General features: G+C 45.4%; 1 long non-coding RNA gene across 1 annotated transcript; it reads right to left on the bottom strand.

The window, feature by feature from the left end:
* Positions 1-2,785: 2,785 nt before the first annotated feature.
* Positions 2,786-4,345, bottom strand: LOC116899590. The gene is made up of 2 exons (XR_004387737.1): positions 4,291-4,345; positions 2,786-2,832 (listed from the first exon to the last, which is right to left on the bottom strand). It is a non-coding gene; the product is annotated as an uncharacterized LOC116899590 (long non-coding RNA).
* Positions 4,346-12,069: the final 7,724 nt, after the last annotated feature.

Here is a 12,069-nt window from a genome sequence, read left to right as displayed (position 1 = left end):
TAGAACCTAGAACCACTAGCCCATGGGTGGGACCACCCACAATGGGATAGACACTGGACACTCCCATATTACTCGATAATTAAGAAAATTCCCAACAGGTTTGCATGTATCTGGATCCTTTGAGGCATTTTCTCTGTGAGACTCTCTTCTCTCAGATGATTCAGCTTATGTTAACAGAAAACTAGTCTGAGGGCTGGAGAGATGGCTCAGTGGTTAAGAGCACTGGCTGCTTTTCCAGAGGTCCTGAGTTCAATTCCCAGCAACTACATGGTGGCTCACAGCCATCTGTAATGGCATCTGATGAACTCCTCCCGTGTGTCTGAACACAGCAACAGTGTACCCATACACATAAAATAAGTAAATCTTAAAAAAAAAACACTAAAGGCAACCACATGTATGCATGCATGCACATGTGCACAAACACACAGGTATGAACACACAAGCATAATCTTTTCTCATCTGCAGCCTGGACCTTTGCAGGTATTCTGTGGAACCCAGCAACTGCTCTCGAGTCCTCTTTCCTGTGACTTTTTTTTCCCCAGAGCCTCAGCAAGCAGTCTGCTCCACACTTTACTCTTCCTGAGCCAGTATCTACCCCTAGAGTGAATGAACGCCTTCTAAAGTTATCTTGCTGTTATTAGGCTGTGCGTGTTTATGATGTGTGTCGGGCGTAGCTGGAGGTCCGAAGACAGCCTGCAGAAGTCAGTTCTGTCCTGATGCCTTGTGGTTTCCAAGGATGCCAGGCTGGCAGGGCTAGTGTCTTTACCTGTTGAGCCATCAAACTGCCTTTTGTATTTTTCTTTCTTTATTGATGCAGGGTCTCACGTAGCCCAGGTTGGCTCAAAACTCATTGTAGAAGAAGCTGTTCTTGATTGCTTGACCCTCCTACCTTTCTGCTCTTTTGCCCCCACCACCCCCACCCTGCCACACACCTCCTCCGCCTTTCTGTTCATGGTTTTTGTTTTGTTTTGTTTGAGGCAGAATCCCATGCACCCCACACTGACCTAAATTCTCTATTGAGCCTATTAAGGATGACATTGATCTCCTGAGCCTCCTACCTCCACCTCCCAAGTACTAAGATTATAAGTATGCTTGACTTGTCTGAGACAGGGTCTTTGGTTTTTTTTTTTTTTTTTTTTTTGTTTGTTTTTGTTTTTTTTTTTTTTGTTTTTTTTTTTTTTTTTTTTTTTTTTTTTTTTGTTTTTTTTTTTTTTTTTTTTTTTTTTTTTTTTTTTTTTTTTTTTTTGTTTTTTTTTTTTTTTTGTTTAAATCCCCCCCCCCAAAAATTTTTTTTTTTTTTAACTTTTTTTTTTTTTTTTTTTTTTTTTGTTTTTGTTTTTTTTTTTTTTTTTGAGGCAAGGTCTCATTATGTAACTTTTGGCTGGTCTGGAATTGATATGTAATCCAGGCTGGCCTTGAACTCAGAGAGAATGGCCTGCCTCTGCCTCCTGAGTGCTAAGATTAAAGGGATATGCCACCATACCCCTGAGACAGGGTCTTAACCTGTACTGAAGTTCTGGTCTGTAAATCAGTAATGTATTCAGGCTGGCTTTGAACTCATGGTGATTCTCTTGCCTCGCCCTGTTGAATGCTGGGATTACAAGTGTGTGTCACCATACCTGGCCACAACAACAGTCCTTAAGTATTAAAGAGGGTGGGGGCAGGGCTGGAGAGATGGCTCAGTGGTTAAGAAAGTTTGCTACTCTTTCTGAGGACTCCAGTTCAGGTCCCAGCATCCATGTCAGGTGACCCATGGTCCCCTGTAACACCATCCAAAGGACCTCAACCTTTTCTGACATTCTGGGGTACCCATACATACATTACACGCACACACACACACACACACACACACACACACACACACACACACACACACCAAAGCTGTAAGCTGTATAGGAGAGTTAGAGCCTGGGTGCTTTTCTTCCTTTGCTTCCCAGAGGTCAGTGCTATTCTGAGGTCAGTGGCCAACATCCTGCAAGATGTTTATGTTCCTCTTCTGCATATTAGAAACACAAGTCTATTGTAAAGATTTATTTTATATACTTAATTTTTATTTTATTTTTAGAATAGTGACTTTCCCCCTTTTTCATTTATTTATTCGCTTTACATCACAATCAAAGCCTCCCCTTCCAGTCCTCAAAATATTGACTTTTATTATTTTAAAGAGAGAGAGAGGAGCAGAGAGGGGAGGGGAGGGGAGGGAGGGAGGAGGGAGGGAGGGGGAGGGAGGGAGGGAGGAGAGGAGAGAGAGAGAGAGAGAGAGAGAGAGAGGAGAGATGATGGCTGTGCTTTTAATTTCAGCACTTAGAAGGTAGAAGCAGTGGGCCAGCCTGGTCAACATAGTTAGTTCAAGGCCAGCCAGGGTTACATAGACAGACTATGTCTCATAAAGCAGAGAGAGAAGGTGGTAGGAGGAGGATGGGAATACCCAGAGACTACAGGGTACCAACGGAATCCAGAAGCTACATCTTTCTGGAACTGGTCTTACAGGTGGTTGAGAGCCGCCCAGCATGAGCACTGAGATCTGAATTTGGATCCTCTGCAAGAGTACCTGATGTCCTTAACCCCAGAACCACATCTCCATCCCCTAAACTCATTTTGTATACTTAATATTCTTGTTTTGAAACTCTACATTAACAGAATTACGGCATACACACTTTCCTAACCTGTTCTTTAACAGACACGGGCTTCTGTAATTACCCTCGCTAAGACATGAAGGCCTTGTTTGTTCCTGTTCATGACAGAACAGAACTCCTCCAGGAGCAGAGTTCATTTTTTTTTTTTTCGTGTATTTTGCTGTTTCCCAACAGCCCTCTTCCCCAAGCCGTTTTCCTACAGAAAAAAAAAAAAAAAAAAGAAAAAGAAAAGAAAAAAATCCCCAGTAAATATCCTGTTGCTCATCCTCTTGTCCCACAGCTTGGTAAACAGAAGAGCAGCCTGTGCAGGCATACTTAGCAGGTATTGCTAAGGCCTGCCAAGCTGCCTCCTCCCAGCAACCACCTTTGAAAGGACTAATTTTGGTGGTCGTGGTGGCACAGGCAGGTAGAGGCCGGAAGTTCAGGAGTTCAAAGCCAGCTTCAGCTATAGGACGTTTGAGGCCAGACTGGGCTACAAGCAGCATTGTTATTCGGAAAGCAAACAGGAGAAGACTGGCTTCCAGGCAGCGAGGACAAGGGCCTTAAAGCCCATGATCACAGTGACACACTTTCTCTAACAAGGCTATACCCACTCCAACAAGGCCACACCTAACAGTGCCACCACCTGGGCCAAGCATATTCAAACCACCACATACTGGTTATACATGTTTATGGGGTCCGATATGACATATGGTTAAGAACACTGGCTGTTCTTCCAAAGGGCATGGGTTTAATTCCCAGCACATACATGGAAGCTCACAACTGTCTGTAATTTCAGTTCCAGGAGATCTGACACCTTCACACAGACATACATGCAGGCAGAACACCAATGTATAAAGAATAAAAATAAAATCATATATATATATATATATATATATATATATATATATATATATATATAGAGAGAGAGAGAGAGAGAGAGAGAGAGAGAGAGAGAAGAGGTCTCACTGTGTAGTCCTGGCTGGCCTGGGGCTATGTAGTTCAGGTTGGCCTCAAACTCACAGAGACCCATTTACCTCTGTCTCCCAGTTGCTGGGATTTAAGGTATACACCACCATGCCTGGTCCTCTTTATTTTTTAAATATTTTTATATTTTCATACTTACATGTTGTGTCTTAATCATATGTACTCAAGACTTCTTTTCTTTTTGAAGGTTATCTTTATTCTGTATGTGTGAATGTTATTCTGTGTGTGTGAATGCATTACATGCCTGCCTTGTGCCGAAGGAAGTCAGCAGGGAGGATCAGAACCCCCGGAACTGCAGTTGTGAGCAGTTGTAAGCATCCCTGCGGGCTGGGAACTAAACTTGGGTCCTCTGAAAGACCAGCCAGTCCCCCCCATACACATCCCCCACCCCTTCTTTTTTTTTTTTTTTTTTTTTTTTGGAGCTGGGGACCGAACCCAGGGCCTTCACGTTTGCTAGGCAAGCGCTCTACCACTGAGCTAAATCCCCAAACCCCCCCCACCCCTTCTATAACAGTCCTGGCTGTCCTAGAACTAGCTCTGTAGACCAGGCTAGCCTCGAACTCACAGAGAATGCCTGCCTCTGCCTCTTGAGTGCTGGGATTAAAGGCCCGTGCCACCACACCCGTCTTCTAGCCAGTCTTTCCAGTCCCCCAGGATCTTTTTCTGTAAGATCAATAAGCATATTCACCTCAGTATTCAAATTTCAGTATGGAAATTTGCTTATATCTTTGTTTTACCTGCGTCTATGTCCATGTAGTGTGTCTGGTGCCCAAGGAAACCAGAAGAGGAAACTGGCTTTCCCAGAACTGGAGTTGCAGGTGCTTGTGAGCCTTCATGGCAGTGTTGGAAGTTGAACCCGTGTCTCTGCAATGCAAGTGTACAAGTGCTTTTAGCTGCTGAGCAATCCCTCCAACCCAAATTTGCTTATATCTGTAATTAATGATAAAACTAAACGTCTGCATATATCAAAGAATTATTTTAAAATAAATGTCTTATTGAGACAGTGTCTCCTTATGTCGCTCTGGCTGGCCCGAAATTGGAAATATAGAGACAAAACTGGTCTTGAACTTAGAGATCTGCCTGCCTCTGGCTCTGACGGCCCCTATGACCTGAGATATATATATATATATATATATATATATATATATATATATATATATATATATATTTTTTTTTATTTATTTTTTGGTTCTTTTTTTCGGAGCTGGGGAACGAACCCAGGGCCTTGTGCTTCCTAGGCAAGCGCTCTACCACTGAGCTAAATCCCCAACCCCCCTGCTATATATTTTATTAACTAATTATTTATTTTGAGCGAGGGTTTCTTTATGTAACCCTTGCTGTCCTGGAACTTTCTTTCTTTCTTTTTTAAAGATTTCTTTATTTTATATGAGTACACTGCTGCTGCCTTCAGACACACCAGAGGACGGCATCAGATCTCATTACAGATGGTTGTGAGCCACCATGTGGTTGCTGGGAATTGAACTCAGGACCTCTGGAAGAGCAGTCACTGCTCTTAACCTCTGAGCCATCTCTCCAGCCCAGAACTTTCTTTGTATATCATGCTTGCCTCAAACTCACAGAGATCCTCTGGCCTCTAGTTCTAGAGTGGGTTACCACACTTGGCCTCTTTTTATGCATTTTGTTTGTTTGTTTATGAAGAATCTTAGTATATAGTCCATGATAGGTTTGAAATCTCAATCCTTCCTCAGCCTCCTAGCACTGGGGTTACAAAAATACCATACAAATCTAGGTTGCAACTTATTACTCTTTAGAAACCTGTTGATATGTTTTACTAAATATGCCATGGGGACTGTTCCTTCATCCCCATGCTGAATGACAAGTCCTCATGTCCCTTTCTGACACCAGAGTGCCTCATGCCCACTTGGTTTCATTGTTCCCAGTCTCAGAACTCTACTCCCTTGGGACTGAAGCCTCTGCCCCTGCACAGAATGCCTTGGAATAGGCTGTGGTTTCCCATGGGAGCGGCAACATTATTTTGAGTAACTGCCCTTTAGCCTAAATGTATTTATTTAGCAAGTCTGTCCTGATGGTGTTGAGTCCAAACATAGCTGTCCCCAGGAGTGTTCTTACTCTTCTTGCCAGTGAGCTCGGAGCCATATCTTGGGGGCAAACAGAAGGGCGAATCCAAAGACAAGACCTTTCTTTCTTCCAAGGGCCAGCTTTGCTTTATTCCCAGTTTGCCTCTGATACCTGCTCAGGCGTTCTTTTGTTTAGACACAAGGTCTAAGGTAAGTAGCCCAGGCTAGCTTTGAACTCCTGCTTTCCCTGCCTCTGTCTCCAAGATACATTAGAGGAGTACGCTACCACGCCTGGATCCCAGTACAGCTATCTGTTTCTGGTCCATGAGCCCCTTGAACTTTCTGTTTATCTTTAGCTAGGTAATTTGTGTATTTCCAGGTACTCCCTATTGATGTTTTCCCAGGGGATATTCATGGAAGGGAACACTTGGGGACTCATTTCTTCTAGGCCACTTTAAGAGAAGCGGGGAGGCTGATTGTGGAGTCACCCCTGAGCTCCTGTCACATAGTAATAGTTAATATGAAGCAAGATTTTTCTTTTACATTTTTTCATTTTCTTTAAAGACATTTTTATCTTTATTTTTTAAGTATATGGGTATTTTGCCTTCATATGTATCTATGCACTGTGCCTGGTGCCCAAGGAGACCAGAAAGGAGAATTAGATCTCTAGTAGCTACAATTACAGATGCTTGTGAGTTCTTTCTCCCAGACAGTACTCCTAACTGCTGAGCCATCTCTCCTGCCCTACCTACTTTTTGTGGGTCTTTTCAATTTTATATTTTGAGACATGATCTCAGTACATAGCTCTAGATCAAACTGATTTTAAATTCACTGAGATTCACCTCTGCCTCAAGTGCCAAGATACAGAATTTTTTTTTTTTTTTTTTTTTTTTGAGTCTAGGTCTCTAGAGAACCAGGCTGCTCTTGATCTTTAAACTTCAGATCCTCTAGCCTCTAGCTCCCAAGGGCTGGAGTTCAGGGCTGCACTACCCTATTTGGTGAAGATGGGGTTTCTCTGTGTAGCCTGACTGTCCTGAAGCTTAGCTGGTGGACCAGGCTGACCTCTAACTCAGACATCAGCCTGCCTCTGCTGGGATTAAAGGCGTGTGCCACCGCTGTCCAGCTGCCTTTCAGTTTTAAATGGAACCTTTATAAAGTCTTGTTCTTCGTTCCTGGCAGAACGTTTGAAATCTCATCCTGGCTAGACACAGGAACAAAGGTCTGTGATCCCCACATTTGGAAAACTAGGCAGGTGGTTAACAAATTTGAGGCCAGCCTGAGCTACATGGCCAGACCCAGAACACTGTCCAGAACTAAGGACTCATCCAACTCCTAATTACTGGATCTGAAATCAGATCAACGTTTCATCAGAGTTCAGCCCCTCGGAACATGGCTCCCTTGGTAGACAGAACATTTGCTTAGCCCTCACCAATTCACGGGTTCAGTCCCCACTCTCAGAGGAGAATTGGGAACTCAAGAGTTATCTTCAGCTACAGTGGTTTGAGATCAGCCTAGGCCTCATGAGGCCTGGTCTCAAAAAAGGAGGGAAGTTTCCTGGAGAAAAGACTTAACAGTCAAGAGTGCTGGGTGCTCTTCCAGGGGACCCAAGTTTGGTTCCCAGCACACCAGGCACTGCAATCTCAATCTCTCTCTGTCTCTGTCTCTTCTCTCTCTCTCTTCCTCCTCTCACACATCACCACCCACACCACTACCACCACCACCACCACCACCACCACCACCACCACCACCACCACCACCACCACCACCATCACCACCACCACCACCACCACCACCACCACCATCACCCACCACCACCACCTCCACCAGAGAATAAAAAGTGCTTGAATGATAGTTTTCATTAGGTTTGTTCCTTCCTATCTTTTTTTTTTTTTTTTTTTTTTGGTTCTTTTTTTTTGAGCTGGGGACTACCACTGAACCCCCCAGGGCATTTATTATATATAAATTACTGTAGCTTCTTCATAGGCAAGGATCTCTACCAGCCACCTGAGCTAAATTGAACTCAACCCCTATCTTTTTTTTTCTCTCCAGCCCCTATCTTTTTTTTTTTAATCGACTATCTCATATATCTCGTTCAGTCGTCCTAGGAATTACATTACATAGGTGTGGGTGGCTTTGATCCCAGAGTCTCTCCTGCCTCGGTCTCCCAAGTGCTGGGATTCCCAGCACGAACCCCAATATCAGTTCATTATGTTGTGTTATGTATTATAAGTGTGTGTGTGTGTGTTTATCTTTATGTATGTCTATGCACTGTTTGTGGGCTTGGTGTCTGTGTAGCATCTTTCATGAGGAAGAGGTAGGTTGGGTATCTAACGTTTGTTATACTAGGTCCTCAACTTGACCTCTTTTTATGGAGAGGTCAGGGGAAGAGCAGTGTTAACGAGGAGGTGCAGATGTCTTTGTTCACTCTGTGTGTGTGTGTGTGTGTGTGTGTGTGTGCGTGCACGTGTGTTTGCTGGTCCGTGGCATCACAGTGGCCAGCTCTGATGGGAGCAGTTATGTTGATAAAAGGGAAACCCTGGGTCCTCTTAGGGGTTCTTGGTCCCATTAATAAGAAAACTTAAGGCTGGATTCATGGACACACAGGACGATTTTATTAAACCTTAAAAGAAAATCCCTAGGACAGGCCAGCTGTGAACACCAATGACCGCCCGAAGGAGGAGAATACAGAGAAGGAGAGAAGCTGGCATGGAGGGCAGACACATGGTGGACAGGCAGTCACCTGGTAGGGAGGCTTTAGAGAAAATGCTGGGGAGGAGGCTGAAGGCATGCTTAGAAAATAGAAAGACGGCCCGCGCCACGAGGGAAGATGGCGGCCGCCGAGCAACTGCGCCACCAGCCCTGGCCACAGGCCAGACCCAGCGCCATCTTAGCGTCCTCCAGTCCGCCGTCCCCACCCCGAGAAGCCGCTTTCGGGGCGACTCGGGAAGGGGGACCCTGAGAAGCCCTCTGGGTCGAAAAAAAAAGAAAGAAAAAAAAAAAAGGCAAAAAGAAGAAAACCAAAACAAAACAAAACAAAAAAAGAAAATAGAAAGAAGAAAAAAAATAAAGGTTACACAGGCAGACAGGACCACACATGGTGTGGCCTGTATGCTTCTGCACGGGGTGGGGGGATTCTGAAGGAAAAGTACAGTATCTCATTAAGGACTAATTATTCACCTATCTCCAGCAGGGCTTGAGGGGAGCCTGCCTTGCTAGGGGAAGGCTCCCGGCCAAGTGATTGAACCAGCCCAACGGGAATGGTAGGTCTCCACCCAGGCCAGAGCTTCTATTTTTGTGACCAGGAGCTTTTTCTAACAATGCCAGGAAAACTGGCAAAACAACAGAAAAATGGCCACCTGTGCTGAGGGGACTGAGGAGTGAGGCCATGTTACAGTTCTGTGGATTACTCTGTTGTTTAAGTTTAAATCAATCTCAATCAATCTCTCTCTCTCTCTCTCTCTCTCTCTCCCCCCCTCTCCCCCTCCCCTCTTCCCTTTCTCGTTCTTCTTCTTCTTCTTCTTCTTCTTCTTCTTCTTCTTCTTCTTCTTCTTCTTCTTCTTCTTCTTCTTCTTCTTCTTCTTCTTCTTCTTCTTCTTCTTCCTTCCTCCTCATCCTCCTTCCTCCTCCTCCTCATCCTCCTCCTCCTCCTCCTCCTCTTCCTCCTCCTCTCCTCCTCTTCTTTTTCTTCTTCTTCTTTTGGTTTTTCCAAACAGGTTCTCTGTATAGAAGCTGGCCTTGAGTTCACAGAGATCTGCCTGCCTCTGCTTCCCAAGTGCTGGGATCAAAAGTGTATGTCACCACCTAAAGTTTTAAATTCTTTATCATAATGATTTTTCCAAAACATTTTTTTTTTTTTTCCGGAGCTGGGGACCGAACCCAGGGCCTTGCGCTTCCTAGGCAAGCGCTCTACCACTGAGCTAAATCCCCAACCCCCCAAAACATTTTTTTCACACACATTTACTCTTCTAGCGCTTGGGAGGCAGAGGCAGGCCTGGTCTACACTGGGAATTAAAAGCTAGCCAGAGCTATACCAAGATCCTGTCTGCAACCTCCCCCAACCCCCCAAAAAGTGAGGCAGTAGTAGTACATGCCCTTTAATCCCAGCATTCAGGAGGCAGAGGCGAGAAGATCTCTGTGAGTTCGAGGCCAGTCTGGTCTACCAGAGTGAGTTCCAGGGCTATACAGAGAAACCCTGCTCTTCCAGAGGTCCTGAGTTCAATTCCCAGCAACCGCATGGTGGCTCACAACCATCCGTTATGAGATCTGATGCCCTCTTCTGGTGTGTCTGAAGACAACAACAGTGTACTCATATATAATAAATAAATCTTAAAACAAAACAACAGGGGGGAGGGATAAAAAAAACCAAATAACAATAACAACAACAGCAAAAACCAACCAAAGGAAGAGAGGGCTGGAGAGAATGCTCATTGGTTAGGAGTAGTTGCTGCTCTTCCAGGGGACTTGGATTCTATGTTTAGCATCTACATGGTGGCTCATTCCAGTCCCAGGTTACCCATCAGTGCCCATACATACATGAGAACCAAATACCCATATGAATAACCTTTAAAAAAGGAAAAAACTTGAAAAGAGATTTAAAAAAGAGTTGGGATGCAGGTCAGTAGCAGAGTATTTACCTAGCAAGCTTTATTTTTTTTTTTTTTTTTTTTTTTTAAATTTATTTATTTATTATATATAAGTACACTGTAGCTGTCTTCAGATACACCAGAAGAGGGCATCAATGGTTGAGCCACCATGTGGTTGGCTGGGAATTGAACTCAGGACCTCTGGAAGAGCAGTCGGGTGCTCTTAACCGCTGAGCCATCTCTCCAGCCCCCCTAGCAAGCTTTAAAATTCTAAGGCGTTGAGGACAAAGTTTTCCCTCCCTTCTTTTCCCCTCCCTTCCTCCTTCTGTTTCTTCTCTCCCTCCCTGGCTTTCGGCATTGTTAATCATTCCCCAGCTGCTAGCATCTGCAGGCTGAGCCGGCAGAGGAGTGTGTATTAGCCCATGAGCCTTATCCTGTGCCGGAGCCAGGGGCCCCAACTCCAAGAAAAAGAGAGTGTAACCCGGCAGCCCTTCTGGAATGTCCTGCCAAGTCTCAGAGGGTGAGTTAAGCGCCACCCTTGGCCTAGAGGTCAGATCAAAGTTGGGAGTCACCAAATCTCAAGGATCCAACCGGAAAGTGAGTGAATGGGGGTTTCTCAGGGACATTCTAGACTCTAGACTGAGCGGGGAAAGGGCAGTTGTATACTCCCCTTCTCCCCACCCCGTTCTGAGGTACTTCTCTTCAGCCTAAATGAAAAGGAAACATGGGTTCTGCCCAGAAGCCAGGGAGAGCAAACCCGAGTGGAGGAACAAACATATACACGTTCCCCTGCCCTTGGGAGCAGGCTCCCACCAGCCCCAGGGGAGAGGCTGCAAGCTGAAGTAAACAAGTTCCAGAGAAGGGAGCAAAACTCCAGGCAGTATTCCAGGAACTCCGTTAGATGTGAGGGGTGCCTGGAGGCCTTCTCCTTGCTGCCCAGATGCTGGGTGGGGGCTTTCCAAAAGCCCTGGAAATTCTGAGCGGAGGTAACGGAGGCCCCAGGTGCAGGGCTGAGCCTGCGCAGAAAACTCTTCCACGTTAGAGCCAATGAGGATGCGCAGTGCAACCCTGGCCACGGTCCGGACTCCACAGCTGGGGATGTCTGGGAAAGTAGACTGCCCAGAGAGCGGAACACGGGGTCCACGGGTGTGCTTATGACAGCCAGAAGTGGGGGTGGAGTGCGGTATTTTCCATGGCAAAAGATGGATGCTAGTCCAGGTCCTTGGGCACTGCCAAGTTCCTTGCAACCTCAACAGTACTCCTTGAGGTCCTATTGGGTGGGACAATCCATAGTCATTGAATTAGCCTACGCAATCAGCCCCAGGTAATGGAAGGCAGCATGGTTCTGGGCAATAAAGCCCAGTAGTTTGAGCCTAGGGTCACTTGCTTTGTTTCTGCCTTGTTGCAAAAGTCCTCCAAAGTGCAGATAAATCAGATGCTGAAATCTGTGATCTCGGACACAGATCCCCACCCACCCAATTCAGACCTTTGACTACGATATACGATATAGCCGGCACCAACCGTCACATGCTGCGGAAGCTGCTGTCTAATCCCAGCACCCCAACCCCAAAGCCTCCACTCAGCACAGGTAAGCCTAGTGAGCTGGCATCTGCTTTAGACACGAATGTCGATTTCCTGTGAACGCCCCAGCAACTTGGTGGCTTTTGCTCATGTTTTTTGTAGTGCAGGGGACCGTTAGGACTATGTTTTAAGTTTGTATGTTTCCTAACACCTGCCTGGCAGCCAGGAACTCATTTCAAGCATTCATTTCATCAACCTTTTGTGGCTGCTGTGGGTCCTGTTGAAAAATGAAGACAAGGAGACCTGACCCTGAGTGGAAAGGAT

Source organism: Rattus rattus, chromosome 4, assembly GCF_011064425.1.
Source record: "Rattus rattus isolate New Zealand chromosome 4, Rrattus_CSIRO_v1, whole genome shotgun sequence".
In the NCBI taxonomy this organism is placed as follows: domain Eukaryota; kingdom Metazoa; phylum Chordata; class Mammalia; order Rodentia; family Muridae; genus Rattus; species Rattus rattus.
The sequence above is the reverse complement of the archived record's forward strand: the minus strand, read 5'-3'. Positions and strand labels throughout refer to the sequence as shown.